Source organism: Daphnia pulicaria, chromosome 1 (genome assembly GCF_021234035.1).
Source record: "Daphnia pulicaria isolate SC F1-1A chromosome 1, SC_F0-13Bv2, whole genome shotgun sequence".
NCBI lineage: Eukaryota > Metazoa > Arthropoda > Branchiopoda > Diplostraca > Daphniidae > Daphnia > Daphnia pulicaria.
In genome coordinates this window covers 3594611-3620865 of record NC_060913.1, presented here as the reverse complement: position 1 = coordinate 3620865, position 26255 = coordinate 3594611, and the positions used below count along the sequence as shown (strand labels likewise).

The 26255-nt window shown below is 43.9% G+C and overlaps 1 long non-coding RNA gene and 28 other non-coding genes across 29 annotated transcripts; 12 read left to right on the top strand and 17 right to left on the bottom strand.

Moving 5' to 3' along the window:
- The first annotated feature begins 422 nt into the window (after positions 1–422).
- On the top strand, positions 423–495 carry Trnar-acg. Its single transcript has one exon. It is a non-coding gene; the product is annotated as a tRNA-Arg (tRNA).
- Positions 496–559: 64 nt separating this feature from the next.
- Positions 560–632, top strand: Trnam-cau. Its single transcript has one exon. It is a non-coding gene; the product is annotated as a tRNA-Met (tRNA).
- A 460-nt stretch (positions 633–1092) lies between these two features.
- Trnaq-cug lies at positions 1093–1164 on the bottom strand. Its single transcript has one exon. It is a non-coding gene; the product is annotated as a tRNA-Gln (tRNA).
- A 120-nt stretch (positions 1165–1284) lies between these two features.
- Positions 1285–1366, bottom strand: Trnas-gcu. The gene has a single exon. It is a non-coding gene; the product is annotated as a tRNA-Ser (tRNA).
- Positions 1367–1492: 126 nt separating this feature from the next.
- Trnak-uuu lies at positions 1493–1565 on the bottom strand. Its single transcript has one exon. It is a non-coding gene; the product is annotated as a tRNA-Lys (tRNA).
- A 434-nt stretch (positions 1566–1999) lies between these two features.
- Trnam-cau lies at positions 2000–2072 on the top strand. Its single transcript has one exon. It is a non-coding gene; the product is annotated as a tRNA-Met (tRNA).
- Positions 2073–2724: 652 nt separating this feature from the next.
- Positions 2725–2806, bottom strand: Trnas-gcu. Its single transcript has one exon. It is a non-coding gene; the product is annotated as a tRNA-Ser (tRNA).
- A 613-nt stretch (positions 2807–3419) lies between these two features.
- Trnam-cau lies at positions 3420–3492 on the top strand. Its single transcript has one exon. It is a non-coding gene; the product is annotated as a tRNA-Met (tRNA).
- A 460-nt stretch (positions 3493–3952) lies between these two features.
- Positions 3953–4024, bottom strand: Trnaq-cug. Its single transcript has one exon. It is a non-coding gene; the product is annotated as a tRNA-Gln (tRNA).
- Positions 4025–4144: 120 nt separating this feature from the next.
- Positions 4145–4226, bottom strand: Trnas-gcu. The gene has a single exon. It is a non-coding gene; the product is annotated as a tRNA-Ser (tRNA).
- Positions 4227–4850: 624 nt separating this feature from the next.
- Trnam-cau lies at positions 4851–4923 on the top strand. The gene has a single exon. It is a non-coding gene; the product is annotated as a tRNA-Met (tRNA).
- Positions 4924–5575: 652 nt separating this feature from the next.
- Trnas-gcu lies at positions 5576–5657 on the bottom strand. The gene has a single exon. It is a non-coding gene; the product is annotated as a tRNA-Ser (tRNA).
- A 635-nt stretch (positions 5658–6292) lies between these two features.
- Positions 6293–6365, top strand: Trnam-cau. Its single transcript has one exon. It is a non-coding gene; the product is annotated as a tRNA-Met (tRNA).
- A 652-nt stretch (positions 6366–7017) lies between these two features.
- On the bottom strand, positions 7018–7099 carry Trnas-gcu. The gene has a single exon. It is a non-coding gene; the product is annotated as a tRNA-Ser (tRNA).
- A 632-nt stretch (positions 7100–7731) lies between these two features.
- On the top strand, positions 7732–7804 carry Trnam-cau. Its single transcript has one exon. It is a non-coding gene; the product is annotated as a tRNA-Met (tRNA).
- A 460-nt stretch (positions 7805–8264) lies between these two features.
- Positions 8265–8336, bottom strand: Trnaq-cug. Its single transcript has one exon. It is a non-coding gene; the product is annotated as a tRNA-Gln (tRNA).
- A 120-nt stretch (positions 8337–8456) lies between these two features.
- Trnas-gcu lies at positions 8457–8538 on the bottom strand. The gene has a single exon. It is a non-coding gene; the product is annotated as a tRNA-Ser (tRNA).
- Positions 8539–9171: 633 nt separating this feature from the next.
- Positions 9172–9244, top strand: Trnam-cau. The gene has a single exon. It is a non-coding gene; the product is annotated as a tRNA-Met (tRNA).
- Positions 9245–9704: 460 nt separating this feature from the next.
- Positions 9705–9776, bottom strand: Trnaq-cug. Its single transcript has one exon. It is a non-coding gene; the product is annotated as a tRNA-Gln (tRNA).
- A 120-nt stretch (positions 9777–9896) lies between these two features.
- Positions 9897–9978, bottom strand: Trnas-gcu. The gene has a single exon. It is a non-coding gene; the product is annotated as a tRNA-Ser (tRNA).
- A 511-nt stretch (positions 9979–10489) lies between these two features.
- On the top strand, positions 10490–10562 carry Trnam-cau. Its single transcript has one exon. It is a non-coding gene; the product is annotated as a tRNA-Met (tRNA).
- Positions 10563–11022: 460 nt separating this feature from the next.
- On the bottom strand, positions 11023–11094 carry Trnaq-cug. The gene has a single exon. It is a non-coding gene; the product is annotated as a tRNA-Gln (tRNA).
- Positions 11095–11214: 120 nt separating this feature from the next.
- Trnas-gcu lies at positions 11215–11296 on the bottom strand. Its single transcript has one exon. It is a non-coding gene; the product is annotated as a tRNA-Ser (tRNA).
- A 126-nt stretch (positions 11297–11422) lies between these two features.
- Trnak-uuu lies at positions 11423–11495 on the bottom strand. The gene has a single exon. It is a non-coding gene; the product is annotated as a tRNA-Lys (tRNA).
- A 297-nt stretch (positions 11496–11792) lies between these two features.
- On the top strand, positions 11793–11865 carry Trnar-acg. The gene has a single exon. It is a non-coding gene; the product is annotated as a tRNA-Arg (tRNA).
- A 64-nt stretch (positions 11866–11929) lies between these two features.
- Positions 11930–12002, top strand: Trnam-cau. The gene has a single exon. It is a non-coding gene; the product is annotated as a tRNA-Met (tRNA).
- A 460-nt stretch (positions 12003–12462) lies between these two features.
- Positions 12463–12534, bottom strand: Trnaq-cug. Its single transcript has one exon. It is a non-coding gene; the product is annotated as a tRNA-Gln (tRNA).
- An 834-nt stretch (positions 12535–13368) lies between these two features.
- Trnam-cau lies at positions 13369–13441 on the top strand. The gene has a single exon. It is a non-coding gene; the product is annotated as a tRNA-Met (tRNA).
- Positions 13442–16658: 3217 nt separating this feature from the next.
- LOC124342594 lies at positions 16659–18049 on the bottom strand. The gene is made up of 3 exons (XR_006918915.1): positions 17984–18049; positions 16820–16902; positions 16659–16757 (listed from the first exon to the last, which is right to left on the bottom strand). It is a non-coding gene; the product is annotated as an uncharacterized LOC124342594 (long non-coding RNA).
- Positions 18050–26255: the final 8206 nt, after the last annotated feature.

The window sequence follows — 26255 nt, the reverse complement described above, 5'->3', positions numbered from 1 at the left end:
TATCCCGTATCGAACACCACCACATATCTAGTACACATCCCGCGTTTCACGCCCGATAAGGGACTTGAACCCTCGACATCAGGATTAAAAGTCCCGCGTTCTACCGTCTGAGCTAACCGGGCTGTATTACCTCCCTATCAACAATTCAGTGAAGATCGTATGAACAGTAATAATAAATTCAATTCTTGTTAAAGGCTTCAAACATGACTTCACTAGTAAAGACATGATTCAAACCTGATCACTTTCTGTCCAAAACAAGTAGTTGTTTCTTACAATTAGTATTGTTCGTCGTGTAACATGGGGTTTGTTTAAAGGCTTAAAACATGACTTCACTAGTAAAGACATGATTCAAACCTGATCACTTTCTGTTCAAAACAAGTAGTTGTTTTTTTTTTCAATTAGTATTGTTCGTCGGATAACATGGGTTTGTGGCGCAATGGATAACGCGCCTGACTACGGATCAGGAGATTCAAGGTTCGACTCCTGGCAAGCTCGATTTACTTGCGTTTCAAGGAAGACAGTTGGTACTATTATGTTATAGCGTTCAAGTGCGATGGCCGCCTCGATAGCGCAGTAGGCATCGCGCGAGTCTCATAATCTCGAGGTCGTGAGTTCGAACCTCACTCGGGGCATTTGTTTCATTTTACCTCTTGAAAAAATTCATGTCAAACTTTAGAAAGAGCAAAATACTAAACTGTGCTTCGTTTTGAAAAGGATAGAAAGGGTTGTGGTGTTTACGTCGATTATGGTTTTTACGTCGATGGGGTTGTGCTCGCCACTACGAAAGTGTTGTTTGCTAATTGTAGGCTGTTTGCAAGATATAGTGTCCCTCGGATGTATTTGGGGATGGATGCAAACAGACATACTTTGAAGTGGCAATGGCGGTGACTTGAAGAAATAACGATTTGCAACGAACATGTACAGCACCCTCCGACAGCCTGGCGTAATAACGTACTGTTGTACAATAACTCACCATAATCAAGTACCCTAATCCATCAGCAACGCAGTGCATAAACTCTAAAAGAGAGGGTTGCATTTTGGGAAAAAGTCTTGACTGGCCTTTCTTGCAACGATCTCGCTATCTAGTAAAATAGGTCCTACTGAGATTTGAACTCAGATTGTCAGAGTCAGAGTCTGAAGAGCTAACCATTACACCATAGAACCTTGATAAATTTCCTACCGTGGCTTGAAGACTAAGTTTCTACATTGAAATGCTATGAACCTCTGTTCACTGCATAGCAGTTGGAGTGCGTTACAGTTGCCAATATCACCAACTACTCCTATCGACGAGGATGGGATTCGAACCCATGCGTGCAATGCACAATGGATTAGCAGTCCATCACCTTAACCGCTCGGTCACCTCGTCGACATTTTATTCTTTAACGTTTTTCATCTAAAGCCAGATTATCTCAGTTTATCTGCACCATTGAATTACAGAATAATTATCCCGTATCAAACACCACCAAATATCTAGTACACATCCCACGTTTCACGCCCGATGAGGGACTTGAACCCTCGACCTCAGGATTAAAAGTCCCGCGCTCTACCGTCTGAGCTAACCGGGCTGTATTACCTCCCTATCAACAATTCGGTGAAGATCGTATGAACAGTAATAATAAATTTAATTCTTGTTAAAGGCTTAAAACATGACTTAACTAGTAAAGATATGATTCAAACCTGATCACTTTCTGTCCAAAACAAGTAGTTGTTTCTTACAATTAGTATTGTTCGTCGTGTAACATGGGGTTTGTTTAAAGGCGTAAAACATGACTTCACTAGCAAAAACATGATTCAAACCTGATCACTTTCTGTTCAAAACAAGTAGTTGTTTCTTTCAATTAGTATCGTTCGTCGTATAACATGGGTTTGCGGCGGAATGGATAACGCGCCTGACTACGGATCAGGAGATTCCAGGTTCGACTACTGGCAAGCTCGATTTACTTGCGTTTCAAGGAAGACAGTTGGTACCACTTTTTTACAGCGTTCAAGGACGATGGCCGCCTCGATAGCGCAGTAGGCAGCGCGCGAGTCTCATAATCTCGAGGTCGTGAGTTCGAACCTCACTCGGGGCATTTGTTTCATTTTACCTCTTGAAAAAATTCAAGTCAAACTTTAGAAAAAGCAAAATACTAAACTGTGCTTCGTTTTGAAAAGGATAGAAAGGGTTGTGGTGTTTACGTCGATTATGGTTTTTACGTCGATGGGGTTGTGCTCGCCACTACGAAAGTGTTGTTTGCTAATTGTAGGCTGTTTGCAAGATATAGTGTCCCTCGGATGTATTTGGGGATGGATGCAAACAGACATACTTTGAAGTGGCAATGGCGGTGACTTGAAGAAATAACGATTTGCAACGAACATGTACAGCACCCTCCGACTGCCTGGCGTAATAACGTACTGTTGTACAATAACTCACCATAATCAAGTACCCTAATCCATCAGCAACGCAGTGCATAAACTCTAAAAGAGAGGGTTTCACTGTGGGAAAAAGTCTTGACTGGCCTTTCTTGCAACGATCTCGCTATCTAGTAAAATAGATCCTACTGAGATTTGAACTCAGATTGTCAGAGTCAGAGTCTGAAGTGCTAACCATTACACCATAGAACATTGATAAATTTCCTACCGTGGCTTGAAGACTAAGTTTCTACATTGAAATGCTATGAATCTCTGATCACTGCATAGCAATTGGAGTGCGTTACAGTTGCCAATATCCCTAACTACTCCTTTCGACGAGGATGGGATTCGAACCCATGCGTGCAATGCACAATGGATTAGCAGTCCATCACCTTAACCGCTCGGTCACCTCGTCGACGTTTTGTTCCTTAACGTTTTTCATCTAAAGCCAGATTATCTCAGTTTATCTGCACCATTGAATTACAGAATAATTATCCCGTATCGAACACCACCACATATCTAGTACACATCCCACGTTTCACGCCCGATGAGGGACTTGAATCCTCGACCTCAGGATTAAAAGTCCCGCGCTCTACCGTCTGAGCTAACCGGGCTGTATTACCTCCCTTTCAACAATTCAGTGAATATCGTATGAACAGTAATAATAAATTCAATTCTTGTTAAAGGCTTAAAACATGACTTCACTAGTAAAGACATGATTCAAACCTGATCACTTTCTGTCCAAAACAAGTAGTTGTTTCTTACAATTAGTATTGTTCGTCGTGTAACATGGGGTTTGTTTAAAGGCTTAAAACATGACTTCACTAGTAAAGACATGATTCAAACCTGATCACTTTCTGTTCAAAACAAGTAGTTGTTAGTAGTAGTAGTAGTTATAACATGGGTTTTTAGCGCAATGGATAACGCGCCTGACTACGGAACAGGAGATTCCAGGTTCGACTACTGGCAAGCTCGATTTACTTGCGTGAGTTGGTAGCACTTTGTTATAGCGTTCACGGACGATTGCCGCCTCGATAGCGCAGTAGGCAGCGCGCGAGTCTCATAATCTCGAGGTCGTGAGTTCGAACCTCACTCGGGGCATTTGTTTCATTTTACCTCTTAAAAAAATTCATGTCAAACTTTAGAAAGAGCAAAATACTAAACTGTGCTTCGTTTTGAAAAGGATAGAAAGGGTTGTGGTGTTTACGTCGATTATGGTTTTTACGTCGATGGGGTTGTGCTCGCCACTACGAAAGTGTTGTTTGCTAATTGTAGGCCGTTTGCAAGATATAGTGTCCCTCGGATGTATTTGGGGATGGATGCAAACAGACATACTTTGAAGTGGCAATGGCGGTGACTTGAAGAAATAACGATTTGCAACGAACATGTACAGCACCCTCCGACAGCCTGGCGTAATAACGTACTGTTGTACAATAACTCACCATAATCAAGTACCCTAATCCATCAGCAACGCAGTGCATAAACTATAAAAGAGAGGGTTGCACTGTGGGAAAAAGTCTTGACTGGCCTTTCTTGCAACGATCTCGCTATCTAGTAAAATAGGTCCTACTGAGATTTGAACTCAGATTGTCAGAGTCAGAGTCTGAAGTGCTAACCATTACACCATAGAACCTTGATAAATTTCCTACCGTGGCTTGAAGACTAAGTTTCTACATTGAAATGCTATGAACCTCTGATCACTGCATAGAAATTGGAATGCGTTACAGTTGCCAATATCCCTAACTACTCCTTTCGACGAGGATGGGATTCGAACCCATGCGTGCAATGCACAATGGATTAGCAGTCCATCACCTTAACCGCTCGGTCACCTCGTCGACGTTTTGTTCCTTAACGTTTTTCATCTAAAGCCAGATTATCTCAGTTTATCTGCACCATTGAATTACAGAATAATTATCCCGTATCGAACACCACCACATATCTAGTACACATCCCACGTTTCACGCCCGATGAGGGACTTGAATCCTCGACCTCAGGATTAAAAGTCCCGCGCTCTACCGTCTGAGCTAACCGGGCTGTATTACCTCCCTATCAACAATTCAGTGAATATCGTATGAACAGTAATAATAAATTCAATTCTTGTTAAAGGCTTAAAACATGACTTCACTAGTAAAGACATGATTCAAACCTGATCACTTTCTGTCCAAAACAAGTAGTTGTTTCTTACAATTAGTATTGTTCGTCGTGTAACATGGGGTTTGTTTAAAGGCTTAAAACATGACTTCACTAGTAAAGACATGATTCAAACCTGATCACTTTCTGTTCAAAACAAGTAGTTGTTTTTTTTTCAATTAGTATTGTTCGTCGTATAACATGGGTTTTGGGCGCAATGGATAACGCGCCTGACTACGGAACAGGAGATTCCAGGTTCGACTACTGGCAAGCTCGATTTACTTGCGTGAGTTGGTAGCACTTTGTTATAGCGTTCACGGACGATTGCCGCCTCGATAGCGCAGTAGGCAGCGCGCGAGTCTCATAATCTCGAGGTCGTGAGTTCGAACCTCACTCGGGGCATTTGTTTCATTTTACCTCTTGAAAAAATTCATGTCAAACTTTAGAAAGAGCAAAATACTAAACTGTGCTTCGTTTTGAAAAGGATAGAAAGGGTTGTGGTGTTTACGTCGATTATGGTTTTTACGTCGATGGGGTTGTGCTCGCCACTACGAAAGTGTTGTTTGCTAATTGTAGGCTGTTTGCAAGATATAGTGTCCCTCGTATGTATTTGGGGATGGATGCAAACAGACATACTTTGAAGTGGCAATGGCGGTGACTTGAAGAAATAACGATTTGCAACGAACATGTACAGCACCCTCCGACAGCCTGGCGTAATAACGTACTGTTGTACAATAACTCACCATAATCAAGTACCCTAATCCATCAGCAACGCAGTGCATAAACTCTAAAAGAGAGGGTTGCACTGTGGGAATAAGTCTTGACTGGCCTTTCTTGCAACGATCTCGCTATCTAGTAAAATAGGTCCTACTGAGATTTGAAATCAGATTGTCAGAGTCAGAGTCTGAAGTGCTAACCATTACACCATAGAACCTTGATAAATTTCCTACCGTGGCTTGAAAACTAAGTTTCTACATTGAAATGCTATGAACCTCTGATCACTGCATAGCAATTGGAATGCGTTACAGTTCCCAATATCCCTAACTACTCCTTTCGACGAGGATGGGATTCGAACCCATGCGTGCAATGCACAATGGATTAGCAGTCCATCACCTTAACCGCTCGGTCACCTCGTCGACGTTTTGTTCCTTAACGTTTTTCATCTAAAGCCAGATTATCTCAGTTTATCTGCACCATTGAATTACAGAATAATTATCCCGTATCGAACACCACCACATATCTAGTACACATCCCACGTTTCACGCCCGATGAGGGACTTGAATCCTCGACCTCAGGATTAAAAGTCCCGCGCTCTACCGTCTGAGCTAACCGGGCTGTATTACCTCCTTATCAACAATTCAGTGAATATCGTATGAACAGTAATAATAAATTCAATTCTTGTTAAAGGCTTAAAACATGACTTCACTAGTAAAGACATGATTCAAACCTGATCACTTTCTGTCCAAAACAAGTAGTTGTTTCTTACAATTAGTATTGTTCGTCGTGTAACATGGGGTTTGTTTAAAGGCTTAAAACATGACTTCACTAGTAAAGACATGATTCAAACCTGATCACTTTCTGTTTAAAACAAGTAGTTGTTTTTTTTTCAATTAGTATTGTTCGTCGTATAACATGGGTTTTTGGCGCAATGGATAACGCGTCTGACTACGGAACAGGAGATTCCAGGTTCGACTCCTGGCAAGCTCGATTTACTTGCGTTTCAAGGAAAACAGTTGGTAACACTTTGTTATAGCGTTCAAGGACGATGGCCGCCTCAATAGCGCAGTAGGCAGCGCGCGAGTCTCATAATCTCGAGGTCGTGAGTTCGAACCTCACTCGGGGCATTTGTTTCATTTTACCTCTTGAAAAAATTCATGTCAAACTTTAGAAAGAGCAAAATACTAAACTGTGCTTCGTTTTGAAAAGGATAGAAAGGGTTGTGGTGTTTACGTCGATTATGGTTTTTACGTCGATGGGGTTGTGCTCGCCACTACGAAAGTGTTGTTTGCTAATTGTGGGCCGTTTGCAAGATATAGTGTCCCTCGGATGTATTTGGGGATGGATGCAAACAGACATACTTTGAAGTGGCAATGGCAGTGACTTGAAGAAATAACGATTTGCAACGAACATGTACAGCACCCTCCGACAGCCTGGCGTAATAACGTACTGTTGTACAATAACTCACCATAATCAAGTACCCTAATCCATCAGCAACGCAGTGCATAAACTCTAAAAGAGAGGGTTGCACTGTGAGAAAAAGTCTTGACTGGTCTTTCTTGCAACGATCTCGCTATGTAGTAAAATAGGTCCTATTAAGATTTGAACTCAGATTGTCAGAGTCAGAGTCTGAAGTGCTAACCATTACACCATAGAACATTGATAAATTTCCTACCGTGGCTTGAAGACTAAGTTTCTACATTGGAATGCTATGATCCTCTGATCACTGCATAGCAATTGGAGTGCTTTACAGTTGCCAATATCCCTAACCACTCCTTTCGACGAGGATGGGATTCGAACCCATGCGTGCAATGCACAATGGATTAGCAGTCCATCACCTTAACCGCTCGGTTACCTCGTCGACATTTTATTCCTTAACGTTTTTCATCTAAAGCCAGATTATCTCAGTTTATCTGCACCATTGAATTACAGAATAATTATCCCGTATCGAACACCACCACATATCTAGTACACATCCCACGTTTCACGCCCGATAAGGGACTTGAACCTTCGACCTCAGGATTAAAAGTCCCGAGCTCTACCGTCTGAGCTAACCGGGCTGTATTACCTCCCTATCAACAATTAAGTGAAGATCGTATGAACAGTAATAATAAATTCAATTCTTGTTAAAGGCTTAAAACATGACTTCACTAGTAAAGACATGATTCAAACCTGATCACTTTCTGTCCAAAACAAGTAGTTGTTTCTTACAATTAGTATTGTTCGTCGTGTAACATGGGGTTTGTTTAAAGGCTTAAAACATGACTTCACTAGTAAAGACATGATTCAAACCTGATCACTTTCTGTTCAAAACAAGTAGTTTTTTTTTCTATTAGTATTGTTCGTCGTATAACATGGGTTTGTGGCGCAATGGATAACGCGCCTTACTACGGAACAGGAGATTCCAGGTTCGACTCGTGGCAAGCTCGATTTACTTGCGTTTCAAGGAAGACAGTTGGTACCACTTTGTTATAGCGTTCAAGGACGATGGCCGCCTCGATAGCGCAGTAGGCAGCGCGCGAGTCTCATAATCTCGAGGTCGTGAGTTCGAACCTCACTCGGGGCATTTGTTTCATTTTACCTCTTGAAAAAATTCATGTCAAACTTTAGAAAGAGCAAAATACTAAACTGTGCTTCGTTTTGAAAAGGATAGAAAGGGTTGTGGTGTTTACGTCGATTATGGTTTTTACGTCGATGGGGTTGTGCTCGCCACTATGAAAGTGTTGTTTGCTAATTGTAGGCCGTTTGCAAGATATAGTGTCCCTCGGATGTATTTGGGGATGGATGCAAACAGACATACTTTGAAGTGGCAATGGCGGTGACTTGAAGAAATAACGATTTGCAACGAACATGTACAGCACCCTCCGACAGCCTGGCGTAATAACGTACTGTTGTACAATAACTCACCATAATCAAGTACCCTAATCCATCAGCAACGCAGTGCATAAACTCTAAAAGAGAGGGTTGCACTGTGGGAAAAAGTCTTGACTGGCCTTTCTTGCAACGATCTCGCTATGTAGTAAAATAGGTCCTACTGAGATTTGAACTCAGATTGTTAGAGTCAGAGTCTGAAGTGCTAACCATTACACCATAGAACCTTGATAAATTTCCTACCGTGGCTTGAAGACTAAGTTTCTACATTGAAATGCTATGAACCTCTGATCACTGCATAGCAATTGGAGTGCGTTACAGTTGCCAATATCCCTAACTACTCCTTTCGACGAGGATGGGATTCGAACCCATGCGTGCAATGCACAATGGATTAGCAGTCCTTCACCTTAACCGCTCGGTTACCTCGTCGACATTATATTCCTTAACGTTTTTCATCTAAAGCCAGATTATCTCAGTTTATCTGCACCATTGAATTACAGAATAATTATCCCATATCGAACACCACCACATATCTAGTACACATCCCACGTTTCACGCCCGATAAGGGACTTGAACCCTCGACCTCAGGATTAAAAGTCCCGCGCTCTACCGTCTGAGATAACCGGGCTGTATTACCTCCCTATCAACAATTAAGTGAAGATCGTATGAACAGTAATAATAAATTCAATTCTTGTTAAAGGCTTAAAACATGACTTCACTAGTAAAGACATGATTCAAACCTGATCACTTTCTGTCCAAAACAAGTAGTTGTTTCTTACAATTAGTATTGTTCGTCGTGTAACATGGGGTTTGTTTAAAGGCTTAAAACATGACTTCACTAGTAAAGACATGATTCAAACCTGATCACTTTCTGTTCAAAACAAGTAGTTTTTTTTTTCTATTAGTATTGTTCGTCGTATAACATGGGTTTGTGGCGCAATGGATAACGCGCCTTACTACGGAACAGGAGATTCCAGGTTCGACTCGTGGCAAGCTCGATTTACTTGCGTTTCAAGGAAGACAGTTGGTACCACTTTGTTATAGCGTTCAAGGACGATGGCCGCCTCGATAGCGCAGTAGGCAGCGCGCGAGTCTCATAATCTCGAGGTCGTGAGTTCGAACCTCACTCGGGGCATTTGTTTCATTTTACCTCTTGAAAAAATTCATGTCAAACTTTAGAAAGAGCAAAATACTAAACTGTGCTTCGTTTTGAAAAGGATAGAAAGGGTTGTGGTGTTTACGTCGATTATGGTTTTTACGTCGATGGGGTTGTGCTCGCCACTATGAAAGTGTTGTTTGCTAATTGTAGGCCGTTTGCAAGATATAGTGTCCCTCGGATGTATTTGGGGATGGATGCAAACAGACATACTTTGAAGTGGCAATGGCGGTGACTTGAAGAAATAACGATTTGCAACGAACATGTACAGCACCCTCCGACAGCCTGGCGTAATAACGTACTGTTGTACAATAACTCACCATAATCAAGTACCCTAATCCATCAGCAACGCAGTGCATAAACTCTAAAAGAGAGGGTTGCACTGTGGGAATAAGTCTTGACTGGCCTTTCTTGCAACGATCTCGCTATCTAGTAAAATAGGTCCTACTGAGATTTGAACTCAGATTGTCAGAGTCAGAGTCTGAAGTGCTAACCATTACACCATAGAACCTTGATAAATTTCCTACCGTGGCTTGAAGACTAAGTTTCTACATTGAAATGCTATGAAACTCTGATCACTGCATAGCAATTGGAGTGCGTTACAGTTGCCAATATCCCTAACTACTCCTTTCGACGAGGATAAGATTCGAACCCATGCGTGCAATGCACAATGGATTAGCAGTCCATCACCTTAACCGCTCGGTTACCTCGTCGACATTTTATTCCTTAACGTTTTTCATCTAAATCCAGATTATCTCAGTTTATCTGCACCATTGAATTACAGAATAATTATCCCGTATCGAACACCACCACATATCTAGTACACATCCCACGTTTCACGCCCGATAAGGGACTTGAACCCTCGACCTCAGGATTAAAGTCCCGCGCTCTACCGTCTGAGCTAACCGGGCTGTATTACCTCCCTATCAACAATTAAGTTAAGATCGTATGAACAGTAATAATAAATTCAATTCTTGTTAAAGGCTTAAAACATGACTTCACTAGTAAAGACATGATTCAAACCTGATCACTTTCTGTTCAAAACAAGTAGTTTTTTTTTCTATTAGTATTGTTCGTCGTATAACATGGGTTTGTGGCGCAATGGATAACGCGCCTTACTACGGAACAGGAGATTCCAGGTTCGACTCCTGGCAAGCTCGATTTACTTGCGTTTCAAGGAAGACAGTTGGTACCACTTTGTTATAGCGTTCAAGGACGATGGCCGCCTCGATAGCGCAGTAGGCAGCGCGCGAGTCTCATAATCTCGAGGTCGTGAGTTCGAACCTCACTCGGGGCATTTGTTTCATTTTACCTCTTGAAAAAATTCATGTCAAACTTTAGAAAGAGCAAAATACTAAACTGTGCTTCGTTTTGAAAAGGATAGAAAGGGTTGTGGTGTTTACGTCGATTATGGTTTTTACGTCGATGGGGTTGTGCTCGCCACTATGAAAGTGTTGTTTGCTAATTGTAGGCCGTTTGCAAGATATAGTGTCCCTCGGATGTATTTGGGGATGGATGCAAACAGACATACTTTGAAGTGGCAATGGCGGTGACTTGAAGAAATAACGATTTGCAACGAACATGTACAGCACCCTCCGACAGCCTGGCGTAATAACGTACTGTTGTACAATAACTCACCATAATCAAGTACCCTAATCCATCAGCAACGCAGTGCATAAACTCTAAAAGAGAGGGTTGCACTGTGGGAAAAAGTCTTGACTGGCCTTTCTTGCAACGATCTCGCTATGTAGTAAAATAGGTCCTACTGAGATTTGAACTCAGATTGTCAGAGTCAGAGTCTGAAGTGCTAACCATTACACCATAGAACCTTGATAAATTTCCTACCGTGGCTTGAAGACTAAGTTTCTACATTGAAATGCTATGAAACTCTGATCACTGCATAGCAATTGGAGTGCGTTACAGTTGCCAATATCCCTAACTACTCCTTTCGACGAGGATAAGATTCGAACCCATGCGTGCAATGCACAATGGATTAGCAGTCCATCACCTTAACCGCTCGGTTACCTCGTCGACATTTTATTCCTTAACGTTTTTCATATAAATCCAGATTATCTCAGTTTATCTGCACCATTGAATTACATAATAATTATCCCGTATCGAACACCACCACATATCTAGTACACATCCCACGTTTCACGCCCGATGAGGGACTTGAACCCTCGACCTCAGGATTAAAAGTCCCGCGCTCTACCGTCTGAGCTAACCGGGCTGTATTACCTCCCTATCAACAATTCAGTGTAGATCGTATGAACAGTAATAATAAATTCAATTCTTGTTAAAGGCTTAAAACATGACTTCACTAGTAAAGACATGATTCAAACCTGATCACTTTCTGTCCAAAACAAGTAGTTGTTTCTTACTATTAGTATTGTTCGTCGTGTAACATGGGGTTTGTTTAAAGGCTTAAAACATGACTTAACTAGTAAAGACATGATTCAAACCTGATCACTTTCTGTTCAAAACAAGTAGTTGTTTCTTTCAATTAGTATTGTTCGTCGTATAACATGGGTTTGTGGCGCAATGGATAACGCGCCTGACTACGGATGAGGAGATTCCAGGTTCGACTCCTGGCAAGCTCGATTGACTTGCGTTTCAAGGAAGACAGTTGGTACCACTTTTTTATAGCGTTCAAGGACGATGGCCGCCTCGATAGCGCAGTAGGCAGCGCGCGAGTCTCATAATCTCGAGGTCGTGAGTTCGAACCTCACTCGGGGCATTTGTTTCATTTTACCTCTTGAAAAAATTCAAGTCAAACTTTAGAAAAAGCAAAATACTAAACTGTGCTTCGTTTTGAAAAGGATAGAAAGGGTTGTGGTGTTTACGTCGATTATGGTTTTTACGTCGATGGGGTTGTGCTCGCCACTACGAAAGTGTTGTTTGCTTATTGTAGGCTGTTTGCAAGATATAGTGTCCCTCGGATGTATTTGGGGATGGATGCAAACAGACATACTTTGAAGTGGCAATGGCGGTGACTTGAAGAAATAACGATTTGCAACGAACATGTACAGCACCCTCCGACAGCCTGGCGTAATAACGTACTGTTGTACAATAACTCACCATAATCAAGTACCCTAATCCATCAGCAACGCAGTGCATAAACTATAAAAGAGAGGGTTGCACTGTGGGAAAAAGTCTTGACTGGCCTTTCTTGCAACGATCTCGCTATGTAGTAAAATAGGTCCTACTGAGATTTGAACTCAGATTGTCAGAGTCAGAGTCTGAAGTGCTAACCATTACACCATAGAACCTTGATAAATTTCCTACCGTGGCTTGAAGACTAAGTTTCTACATTGAAATGCTATGAACCTCTGATCACTGCATAGCAATTGGAGTGCGTTACAGTTGCCAATATCCCTAACTACTCCTTTCGACGAGGATGGGATTCGAACCCATGCGTGCAATGCACAATGGATTAGCAGTTTATCACCTTAACCGCTCGGTAACCTCGTCGACCTCTTATCCCTTTACGTTTTTCATCTAAAGCCAGATTATCTCAGTTTATCTGCACCATTGAATTACAGGATAATTATCCCGTATCGAACACCACCACATATCTAGTACACAACCTACGTTTCACGCCCGATAAGGGACTTGAACCCTCGACCTCTAGTTTAAAAGTCCCGCGCTTTACCGTCTGAGCTAACCCGGCTGTATTACCTCCCTATCAACAATTCAGTGAAGATCGTATGAACAGTAATAATAAATTCAATTCTTGTTAAAGGCTTAAAACATGACTTCACTAGTATAGACATGATTCAAACCTGATCACTTTCTGTCCAAAACAAGTAGTTGTTTCTTACAATTAGTATTGTTCGTCGTGTAACAGGGGGTTTGTTTAAAGGCTTAAAAGATGACTTCACTAGTAAAGACATGATTCAAACCTGATCGCTTTCTTTCCAAAACAAGTAGTTGTTTCTTTCAATTAGTATTGTTCGTTGCAAAATATGGGTTTGTGGCGCAATGGATAACGCGCCTGACTACGGATCAGGAGATCCCAGGTTCGCCTCCTGGCAGCTCGATTTGCTTGCGTTTCAAGGAAGACAGTTGGTACCACTTTGTTATAGCGTTCAAGGACGATGGCCGCCACGATAGCGCAGTAGGCAGCGCGCGAGTCTCATAATCACGAGGTCGTGAGTTCGAACCTCACTCGGGGCATTTGTTTCATTTTACCTCTTGAAAAAATTTAAGTCCAGCTTTAGACAGAGCAAAATACTAAACTGTGCTTCGTTTTGAAAAGGATAAGCACAGCAAAGCACAGCAAAGCACAGCACAGCAATTCTTCAGCGCACATTCCAGAAGATACAGGGGATGTGTGGCTCTCTTACGACTGACTGGATGAACTCGGATGAATTTGTAATCCAGTCTTGGAGGAGCAGGTTGTCATCGGACAGCGTTCTCTTGACGCAAACCTCGGCACTAAACTTTCGGGTTCCACCATATAAAATTGAGACGGCCTTTCGATGATCTTCGGACATTCCCGTGACTTGGTATTCGGTGTCGAAATTATCTTTTTCTCGGGACTGATTCATCGCGTCGGCAGGCTGGACCAATCGGGTTGATCTGATGATTGTGTTGGCTCTGACAGCTGTGACTAGGGGAAGAAGACCATCACCGATCAAAATGGCTACCATACCACAGGTCGTTGATACTGATAGATTGAAATGATCCTTCCAATGTTTCTTCGGAACTGGCCAATCGGTGATGGATGTATCGGTGGCCACCGTTGGCAGAATTGAGCAGACAATGGATGTGGTAGGATGAACTGAGCCTCCCATACTGAAACTGCTTCGCTGCAAGGGTAGTCTATGACGTTTCTAACTCTGATGACATTAAGGATAGGAGACGAACGGGAAAGAATAAGATGATCATCACAAAGTTTCAAGAGGCTGGGAAATCCTTGCTGCATTAAAGTAGAGTTGCTTCCATCTCCACTCGTTGAGAGCCTTTGTTGTAGCTGAGTAGAGTAGCTGGATATACCACGATGGAGGCGTGGGAATTAACTCGCTTGACGTCAGGTAGTAGCGCGTCGCAGAGTAAGGCGCGGCCGGATTGACTGCAGAGCTTCCGTGGATGGCAGACACGAATCGACTGACTTGGTTTCAGACAACCGAAACACAGCCGATGCTTTACGCGAAAGCTGACACGTTCTCCTGCAGAAGATGATTTGAAAGCTCCATGGCTCTCCAGGCTTTGCTCCCCTTCACACTTGAAACAGAACGGGTGTGAAGCGGATTTAGATGAAATGTGTGACATTGACGAGTGTTTGGAAGAGACTTGATTGACACGAGCAGCAAAACATACGCTGGCTTTCTGAATTGGTGGTGTCGGTTCAGCCGCCAATCTTGAAAAGGGTTGAAATTGACCTCCGTTGCTGACTGAAGAGAGTTTGTCGAGATCGGAATCGGCTGGCTGCAATTTCTGTAAAGCATCTTCTGCTTTTCTTCTGGACTGCTCTGCTTGTGTGCGGGTCTGTTGCGCCCCACGGATTTCTTCTTACGATGCTCTTACTCCACGTTTCGAATCTTGATTGATACTGTTATTGACTCCAGAAGGGGATTCCCCAGCTCTGGACTTCAGGTGTTCTTCGGCTTCGGCAACCGCTTCACCAATCTGTTGAACATACGACCGATGCCTCTCCTCTTGCCTGTCGTTCTCATTTGCATCTTCTACTGTTAGCAAGAGGGTATGCAAGAGTGTAGATGTCGTTGCTAAATCCTGGAGGTGTTTGACTAGACCGGTTATACCTCCCCGTGATCCGCACTGATCGATGTTGGCTCGGATCTGACGAATCGTTGAGGTGATCTGACTGCGAACGCTTGTCCTCCTTCTCTTCGTGAGCTCGACATGTCCAGCAGATTGATTAACCTTTCGGCCTTCTTCTTCTTCTTGGCTGGATCTAAAACCGGGACTAGGCATGGCTGATTGGGCTTTGGCTGATTGGGCTTGGGCTGATTGGGCTTGAGCTGATTTAATTGGCTGAATCGAATAAGGCATGTGACTGAAATCAAAACACAAATCACGCTGACAGAAGTGTAGGATAATAGACTGGTGATATTGACAGAAGAAAAATAATAGACTGATAATCTAGTGAATTGTTCCCGAGTCAAGATGCAGTAGAGTAGGAGAGAGGACGAGTCAGACTGCGATTGACTAGAGGAATGGAACGACTAAAATGAAGCTCGAGCTGCGTTGACGGAAGTAGAAGTAGTAGAGCTGACGAAGCGAGACGAAACTTGAACGAGCTTTACTGCAGATGACTAGAAGGGTAGACGACCGGATGAGTCAACTGCATTGGTTCAATATTGACGAGCTGAATGCCTTGACTAGAAGAGTAGACGAGTCGAAAGGCAAGTGGTTTACTGATGAACCAGGAGGCTGAAACATGAAGAGCTGGACTGTGGATGACCAGAAGTGTAGACTAGTCAAGCAGTTGATGGACTGAATGCCCTTGACTGGAAGAGTAAAAGGGTAGACGAGTCGAAAGGCAAGTGGTTCAATATTGATGAGCCGAATAGAGATGAACCGCAGATGACTAGAGGCGTAGACGGCTGAATGAGTAAACTGAAATTTTATAATACTGGTGTCATGCTGAATAGAATGCTTCGACTAGGAGAGTAGACGATCCGAAAGCAATTGTTTCAATATCGGTGAGCTAAATGCCTTGACTGGAAAGGTAGACGAGTCAAAACATTTGGTTCAATATTGATGAACTGTGTAGGAGAGCTGCCAACGATAACTTGAACAGCACGATTACTGGCTGGCCAACAATGATTATGATGGCTGAATAAGCTGACTGTCACGATGAACCTGAACAGCAGGATGTTGTCAGGCCAACGTTGTAAATGCTGGATGTTGAATAGGACTGGATGACTTATCACGATGAACTTGAACAGCAGGATGTTGTCAGGCCAGCGTTGTAAATGCTGGCTGTATAAGGCTGGATGGCTGCTCACGATGAGTTGAACAGCAGATGATGACAGGCCAACTATGTAAATGATGGCTGAATAAGGTTGAATGGCTGCTCACGATGAGTTGAACAGCGGGATGATGACAGGCCAACTATGTAAATGTTGGCTGTGGAGGGCTGGCTACGACACTCGTGTAGCGGGATTATGACTGGCCAACGATGATGGTGTTGGCTGAAGAAGAAGCTGACCACCAAGACCTGAACAGCAGAAGAATGCCTGGCTAACGTTGCAAGTGCTGACAACAAGCTCATTGGAATGCTTTGACTAGAAGGGTAAACGAGTCAGAAGCATGTGGAATGGCATCAACTTTCTTGGTGACAACTCCACTCCAAATGGTTCACTAAAGATCCGGTTCGAAGGACCAAAATGTTCGGGAGCTAAATTAGAGCTGGAATTGGCAGTGGGGTTTTCTATGGATGTATTGCGAGTTAAATGTTTGATGCCAGGATGCTTGTATGCATGAGATAACGATGTTGACGTAGCAATGGTATAAGCGATGGTGCCTGAAAGGCAAAGACAGATTTTAGAAAATAAGACTAACATGATAAACAGAATAGGGCAATACCTGCAAAGCAGAAAATAGAACAAAATGGCTCACAGGCTATTTGACCACAGAAATAAGGCAAGGCAGAATAGTTCCAGAGTGAACTGCGATAAGAAAATGACACGAAATTAATAAATAGTATGTACATACAGTCCCCTCCATAAGTATGGGATCACCCCGCGCCGTTCCATAAGGCGGCGTGTATTTTTCATATGGGTTTTTCGGGTGGCAAAAATCGAAAAAATGACATAAATTCACCAAACTTGGGATTTATGTCATTTTACGTTTTTTCTATTGTCTGAATTTTTTTCAGATTTTTTCCCCTATTTTTTATGCCTAGAAAAGTGGCGCACAAAGTATCGGATCACTCCGACGCCGGCCGTGTTGTCTTATGGCGCAAATGGGCTTTTCATATTGCTTTTTATATATTTAATTTTTAAGAAGGAATTTTTATATTCAAACCCTTTTTACATTTCCCTTTTATAAATTAACTGTAAGAATTCCATTATGATCTGAACCATTTCCGAATTTTCCCAGATTTATTAATTTCCCCAGTTGCTAAAATAAGAGACTGCAGAAGACTTCATTTAGGGTTTGCAACCTCTATCGCCTGCCGTAGGCCGGAAAATTAGTGTCGTTTCTATACGCCCCTTAAGTAAAAAAGGAAGCAGAGCGCCACTAATTTTCCGGCCTACGCCAGCTGATAGAGGTTGTAAACCGTAAATGAAGTCTTCTGCAGTCTCTTATTTCAGAAACTCGGGAAACGAATAAATCTGGGAAAATTCGAAAATAATTCATATCATCATGAAAAACTGACAGTAAATTTATGAAAGGGTATAGTATACACGGTTTGAAAATAAAAATTCCTTCTAGAAAATTAATTATATAAAAAGCAATATGAAAAGCCCATTTGCGCCATAAGACAACACGGCCGGCGTCGGAGTGATCCGATACTTTGTGCGCCACTTTTCTAGGCATAAAAAATAGGGGAAAAAATCTGAAAAAAATTCAGACAATAGAAAAAACGTAAAATGACATAAATTCCAAGTTTGGTGAATTTATGTCATTTTTTCGATTTTTGCCACCCGAAAAACCCATATGAAAAATACACGCCGCCTTATGGAACGGCGCGGGGTGATCCCATACTTATGGAGGGGACTGTACAACACAACACGTTGGACTAACCTTGTGAGACAAAGACCGAACAGAAATCACAGAAAGAAAGACAAGTAACGGTGATTTTCGAGAACAGAATGTCACACTCGACTTCAAAACGTGCAAGAAGCAGACGACTAATAGGAAAATATAGTGATAGCGAGAAATAAAGGCGAGGACGTTGCCAGATTGCAATAAATCGGCTCAAAGACAGAATTTCTCCGGAACATATAGTATAGCTGTAGTTATAGCTAAATAGCGAGTAACCTGAGCCCCGGTCCATTCGGGGAACTTTTGTCTAGCGTAAAGTTGGACTGTTCTGCTATTCGCTTTTCTGTAGCTTAATCATCTGCCCGTAATAGATTGTAACGTGGGAAACCTGTCAGTGACTACCTTACTTGAAGATTTCGTCATCACGGCGAGACATCTGGTGGTGATGATGGTTGTTGCGTCATCAAAGATTGCGTCATCACGGCGACGACATCTGGTGGTGATTTGTTTGGGCATGTTTGGGCATGTTCCATTTTGGGGGAGGAGCCTGTGTTGACACATTGTTGACACAGACACAGGCTCCTCCAACAAAAGCTTGTTCTTTTATTATATAGACTAGAGACTGAGCCCCGGTCAAATCCGGGGAACTGTTGTCTAGCGTAAAATCGGACTGTTTTGCTATTCTCTTTCCTGTAGCACGATCTGCCCGTAATAGATTTTATCGTGGGAAAACTTCCCAGTACCTTACTTGAAGATTTCGTCATCACGGCGACGACATCTGGTGGTGATTTGTTTGGGCATGTTTGGGCATGTTTTATTTTGGGGGAGGAGCCTGTGTTGACACATTGTTGACACAGACATAGGCTCCTCCCACAAAAGCTTGTTCTTTTATTATATAGACGAGTAACCTGAACCCCGGTCAAATCCGGGGAACTTTGGTCTAGCGTAAAGTCGGACTGTTTTGCTATTCGCTTTTCTGTAGCTTAATCATCTGCCCGTAATAGATTTTATCTTGGGAAATCTGCCCAGTACCTTACTTGAAGATTTCGTCATCATGGCGATGCTATAGACATCTGGTGGTGATGCTGGTTGCTGCGTCATCAAAGATTGCGTCATCACGGCGATGCTATAGACATCTGGTGTTTTGCGACTGACCAATCACAGCGTTCGCATTGCGACATGAATAAGCTCCTCCCCCAAATGTTCGTGACAGACACAGGCTCCTCCCCCAAATGCTTTGGAGGGAGGAGCCTGTGTTGACACATTATCCGTGACATGAATAAGCTCCTCCCCAAAAAAGCTTGTTCTTTTATTATATATAGATAGATAAATGTTTGCAAATTGAGAACAAAGGTGAGAAACATTCCAGATTGGCAGCTTCAAATGAACGTGTTTGTAGCTCTAAATCTAGCTTCATAATTCTAATTAAGCTGGTTTAAGCACAATAAAATTATAATAATGGAAGACGCAGTACATGAAGCATATACAATAAAAGCTTGGCCAAAATAACTATAGTGCTTGTTTCGCACATGACTATGTATGGTATGTGTAAAAAAAATTCAAATAAAATAGTATAATAATTCAGCGCGCGCTATCTAAGCGGACGCTTCATTACGCATGCGATCCGTCTGTGACTTTTACTTTTGCTTGTTTAGCTAGTAGCTCCCTTACTTCCGTGTCGCAGACTTTCTTCATTTCCCTTGACTTAGCTACTGGGCATGGGACACTACGCTGGACTGGACAATTAGCAAAATAGAATTTGACCCCCTCTGACAACCCCTCCAAAATCCACAAGTCATCCATTATCTCCTTCCATCGATCCGCAAAAAACAATAAACGGGCCCCTACTTTTTCTACGGGAACTGATTCTATTCTTACTTTGGGAATTAAGACCTACCTATTTCCACCTCTTAACCACGAATTGCTGTATTGCGGACGTCCCCCTCTGCTGCCAATGCCATCGTGACTGTCTTGCTGGGGCTGCTCTGGTCTTCTCGATCCCGGACCACGATTGGACTGGGGTGGCCCCACCATTCTCCTTTTTACTGATCTAATCCTTGATGTGGCGGCCAGTGTTACATCCTGGGATGCCTCTCTCAACATGCTCTCCAAGAATTTCTGGGTGAAAAGGAGCTTTTGAGCCTCCCTCTCCGCTGCAAAGGCCTCAGGATCGGCCGAACGTGGCCCCGCCATTCTCCTTTTTACTGATCTAATCCTTGATGTGGCGGCCAGTGTTGCATCCTGGGATGCCTCTCTCAACATGCTCTCCAAGAATTTCTGGGTGAAAAGGAGCTTTTGAGCCTCCCTCTCCGCTGCAAAGGCCTCAGGATCGGCCGAAAAAAAGTCAAAGCTGGGTTCTATCAAAGACACCACCGCCCGTCTTCTTTGCTTAGTGATGTGGTGATAGGCTCGTGCCCACTGCTGCAACACGGCCAGTAAACTCTCCGTCGCAATAGACTTCTTTTCACCTTCGTCTAAGGATAAGACTCGAGTGTACAAATCGATCAGCGGAGGCGCAATGTCCATGATCTTCAATTGAGTCGTGACCAACGGCTCTTCCGACGCATAAACCGCCTTCAACCTATCTTTGTCTTTAGCCCTCCTTTGCATGAAACCATCGAGTTTGGGCGGCCTAAGGGAAAATGACTCGTCGCTGAAATTCAGGGGATGTTTTTTTTTGAAATAGCTTTTGACTGTTCGGTCGTGACACCTTTCCTCATCAAACCGGCAACTAATTCACTGACCTCCCACGGATTAATTAACGGTTCTTGAATATTGTCAAGGGTAATCTAGTTCAGTACACTCGTTGATGAAAACCACTTGTAAAAAGCACCGTAATGCTGGCCAAAGACACGCACAGAAAAAGACGGTGGCCTTCACCATTGGCTAACTACACTAATTGTCTTAAACACTACACTTACCTAACCAATGGTGCCCTAGTGGAACTAACACATTCACACACAAGCTAGAGCTAACACGCACACAAGCAAGAGATTAACTCACACACAGGAGAAGAGAGAACTAGCATCCACTCAGCGTGCTCAGCAGACGAGAAGTGAAGTAAGATCTGGACTAAATCTAAGGACGCCAAGCGACACAAGGCCATCTAGCGCTCATCTGGTAAGCAAAAGTAAGGCAAACAGAACGGGACGTGGCATTTTCCCCCTTACGAAAAAATGATCGTCCTGATCATTGAACATAGAGGATACGACCGAAAAGCAAATGATCTTAGTTCCCATTTTTTTGTTTTTTGTTTTTTTGATTTTTTACCCAACCACCGAAATTATCATAAACTTAAACTAGCTTAAACTAAGTGCACATCTTACTTAACAGACACACACACACAGGAAGACACATCCTCCTCGGAAGCTTCCGCACACTGTTGGAAGTTACCATCTTCCCAGTATTACTGTAAGGAACCACCTTCCAACCTCTCACGCGCGCTCACAGGATCCCCACAGTGAAAGCCTATGCCGTGACGGTCTAACCACTTCACGGCACAGCTTCACTCGGTCGTGACGGTCCAACCTCTTCACGACACAACAAAATCAAATTATTTCAACAAGCCAAACATACATGATACTACAATCAACACGTTAATTTGGCCACACGACAAATCACACAATCAAACTACAGGTCAATTCAAGTCGGGGACTTCAATCTTCGGCGGGAGCGGAGAACATGACCGCCCACTCTTTCGTCACTTCATCCAGTTGTTGATGAAGTGTCTTTTTCGCAATGCTGCTCTTGATCCACAGCTCGAGATTGCTAATCATACCACCGCACCACTTTCGGCGTCTTTTCTTTCACTTGATTTTCCGATGTCTGCTTCTTGATAATTGAAACGGGTGTCTTGACTACAGGTGATTTAACGCTCACTTTTCCACTCGGCGCACTATGCCTAAACGGCTTTAGTTGAGACACATGAACACAATCTTGATTCTTCTTCTTCCCATACAGTGGCTCTACGATATAGTTGAGATCGCTTATTCGACGTACAGTACTATACGGTAGGGGCCAAAATAACGATGCAGAAACTTCGTCGTGCGTCCTTTTTTCCGAATACGGCAATAAACGAGCACCGGATCGCCTACAGCAAACTTCACTTGTCGGCGGTGGCGATCATACCGTTTCTTCTGTCTTGATTGAACAATCGCCATCCTTTTCTTCACCTTTTCACGGATAGCGGAGAGCTTCGTCGTCAGCGTACGGGCACGGTCACTGGAATCACCAACATCTAAATCTTTTTCTGGATTATTTCCTAACGCAACATCAATCGGCAGTACGGCCTCCCACCCATATAAGAGGAAGAATGGACTAAACCCAGTCGTCTCTTGGCGACTCGTATTGTAGGCGAACGTGACGAAATCAATGAACCCATCCCAATCGTTATGGACTGAATTTACGTACATCGAGAGCATTTCCGACAATGTATGGTTGTACCGCTCGATCAACCCATTACACTGGGGATGATACGCAGCCGTAACAAAGTGATTGGTCTGCAAGGCTTTGAAAAGCTCCTCAGAGAAATCGGCCGTCAAACATTTTCCGCGATCGGAGATTAGGAACACAGGTGCACGGCACCATGTTGGAGGACTACATTCCGTACAAAGAAGTCGACGACTTCTTTGAACGACGCAGAAGGAACAGCTTTGCAAATTGTCCATTTCGTTAAGTAATCAACAGCCACAATGGCGTGTCGATTCCCGGCGCTAGTGAGAGAGAAAGGGCCTATCAAGTCAATCCCCACTTTCTCAAACGGCTGACTAACGCGTATCGGACGCATAAGACCAGCAGGCGCTTCCTGAGCCTGTTTTTTTTTGTTTGGCAATCGACACATGAGAACACAAAACGAGTAATTTGACGTCGCATTCCCGGCCAGTAATATCGCTGTTGGATTTTATACGTCGTGCGCGTCACTCCCAAGTGTCCAGCGGTAACGTCACTATGGCAGGCTAAAAGCACTTGTTCGATGAGGCTTTTGGGGAGACAGAGTTGATTCGATACCACCCCACCACGAATTCGACGACGATAAAGGACATCCCCCCTCAGCTCATAGGGTTGAATCAATTTTTTAATCCCGAGAGTGGGCGGTGTATCTTTCATCCCTCTTAAGATGCCTTCCCACCACAGATTCCCGTAGGGCCAACCCGATATCCAACGCAAACGGAACCACAGTGACATTCAGGAGAAGAATCTCCTCTTCTTCCTTGGGACAACCCGTTGGAGCCCGTGACAACCCATCTGCATCGGAGTGAAGGCGCCCGCTACGGTGCATTATTTCAATGTCAAGGTCTTGGAGCTGAAGGCTCCACCGCGCAATCCTCCCAGACGAATCCCGTTTCTTCAATATTCAGCAAAGAGAATGATGATCCGTCACCACTCTTATATTTAGCCCCCAGATGTAGGATCGAAATTTACGGACGGACCAGACAAGAGCGAGACACTCTTTCTCGGATACTGAATAATTAATTTCCGGGTTGCTCAGAAGGCGGCTCGCGTACGCAACGACGTGTTTTTCATCTCCGTTTTTTGTACAAGGACGGCTCCCACCCCATAATTACTGGCATCGCAATTGATTTCCATCGGCAAATCGTACCGTGGGTGGGCCAAGATTTGAGGGGAAATCAGGATGGTTTTCATAGCGTCGAAGCTACGCTGATGCTCTTCCCCCCCCCCCAGGAGAAACGTTGGTTCTTTTTGGTCATATTCGAGAGAGGGTTGGCCACGACAGTGAAATTAGGGACGAATCTCCGGTAATAAGACCAAGGACGCTTTGTACTTCTTTTACACTCTGCGGAACAGGGAAATCACGCACGGCGGAGATCTTTTCGGGATTTGGAGAAATCCCTTCGCCACTTACAATAAAGCCCAAGACTTAAAGAGATTGCTCTAGGAATGAGCACTTTGACAACTTCAGTTTCAACCCCGCCCATTCAATACGTTGGAGGACCGACTCCAGACGCTCTAGATGTTGAGAAACAGTGGGCGCGAAGACGACGATGTCGTCTAAATAGACAAGGCAAGAATTCCACTTGAGGCCTGCCAAGACGACATCCATCATTCGTTGGAACGTTGCCGACGCATTTGTTAACCCGAACGGCATCACATGAAACTCAAACAGCCCATCCACGGTGATGAAAGCGGTTTTAGCCCGATCCTGCTCGTCGACCTCGACCTGCCAGTACCCCGCCTGCATGTCTAGGATGGAGAAATAGCGCGAACCTTCCATTCGACTAAGGGCATCATCAATTGTTGGGAGGGGATACACGTCTTTCTTTGTGACCGCATTCAACCGATGATAATTGACGCAGAAACGCCATTCCCCATCTTTCTTTCTGGCCAAAACGACTGGTGCAGCCCACGCGCTATTGGAAGGGACGATAACATTACCCCGCATCATGGTCTGAGTCTGATCGTTGATCAACTCGCGCTCACGCCACGCACTAGCATAAGGGGCCCGATGGACGGGCAAATGGTTCCCAGTATCAATTACGTGTCTAACTAATACGTTCGAACGACTCAACTCATGCGGTGATGCGGCGAAACAACGCAGATATCGATTCAGCAACGCGACAGTTTTTTCCCGATCCTCATCTCCCAGATTTTTATTGACTCGACTCGCGAATGGTAACGACGGTTCGGTGGGGACAGCAGTGGGATCACCTTCACGATTTTCATCCAAGACTTGATCAACGGACAGGATTTTTCCAACGAACATTCCCGCTGGAATGAATTGGGTAGACGAAGAGAAATTAGTTAAGGGAAAACGATGCGTCCCACCAGTTACACGCGATGGTAGCAAGATCCGCCCAATCGAAAACCCCTGATCCGCCATCACTTTCGGAGATGGTTCTACCATATGGCCTAGATTTTGCCCGCCCAACTGTGGAACGACAACGTCAACGTGCATCATTGAGAACGCAGGGATGCTTAGAGTTTCAGAATTCACAATATAGCCTTCCTCCCCCCTTGGACTCTCTTCGCTAGTTGTGGGCGTTATCGAGAAGGACCCCACCCCAGCATCGTTGTGTTGGACCGAGAAGCAACCCAACTGCGATAACGCGTCATTCCCCAACAACAGATCAAACCCATTCATTTCACTCACCGCCGCTATGACCCAAATCAAACGCCCTTCTACATGGATTCTCAACTTGACCATTCCGCTCGGTTCTAACGTCTTCCCATCCATAAGTTACAATCGAGGTCCTTGCCATTCTCTAAAATTTTCAATCCCCAACGCTCGGCAAAAATTTTGGAGAAATTAACGAAGCTCCGGATCCCGTATCAATGATGGCTTTAACACCCTGCCCCTGGCAATCAACTTGTTTGAGAATAAGGCGACGAGAATCAGTTTGGGGAAAATTCAAAACAACGGTGGCACGCTCCCCCCTTGCCACCGGTTCTAGTTTGACTGACGTTTAGGGGAATTGGCCGGTTTTTGGGTCAAATCTTTTGGCTATTGCTTGTTTGGGGACCCACCATCTTTTTTTTGTTTGGGGCATTGACGTGAAAAATGCCCGGGATCCCCGCAATTGTAACAGCCTTTCCCTTTTGGATAACTACGCGCGAGGTGCCCTGGACTCCCGCAATTGTTACAAATTGGCCGCCCGTCTAATGTCCGTTTATTCGGACAATCCCGATTTTTCCACTGCGAATTTCGCCCTTTCTCTGGTGTCCGCATCCTTGAATTAAATCCCGATCCCCCGGCAGTTCCCATTGTACGCGTTGTCTGCTCCAATCTACGTACAATTGGATCCAGACTCTTTGATACCTCGTCCCGTACGAGTTTCTCGATTTCCTCCTTTGAGTTTACGGGTGGCACAGGGACGATATTGTTTACAGGGATGGATCACTCCGCAATAAGCGAGGCCTGGCAATGAGCTTGAAGACGCCGGAACAGCTCATTGGTTGTTAACTGGTCCATTTGGGGAAACACTCTTTGCATCAACGCCAGTTCCATGTTTTGGAATAAAAATTGGAGTTTACGCTCTTCGGTCATCCCCGGGTCGACTCTTGAGCATAGATAGATCATGTCATAACAGTATGACCCGGCTCATCGGGTTTTTTAGCTCGCAATCGGGATTCTAATTCCATCGCATAGTTGTGGTGCCAAAATGCTCCCTGCAAAGCTGCTATCATCCCGTCATACGTTTGTGGACGAGGTTGTAGTCCCGATATCCATGTTGCCGCAACCCTTCTAGACTGAATTCAATGTGTCGAAGTTGTTGGACAGGGCCCCACTGATTAAAAGCCGACACCCGCTGGAACTTATGGATCCACTCCATCACGTCCTCGTGTGGCAACCCGC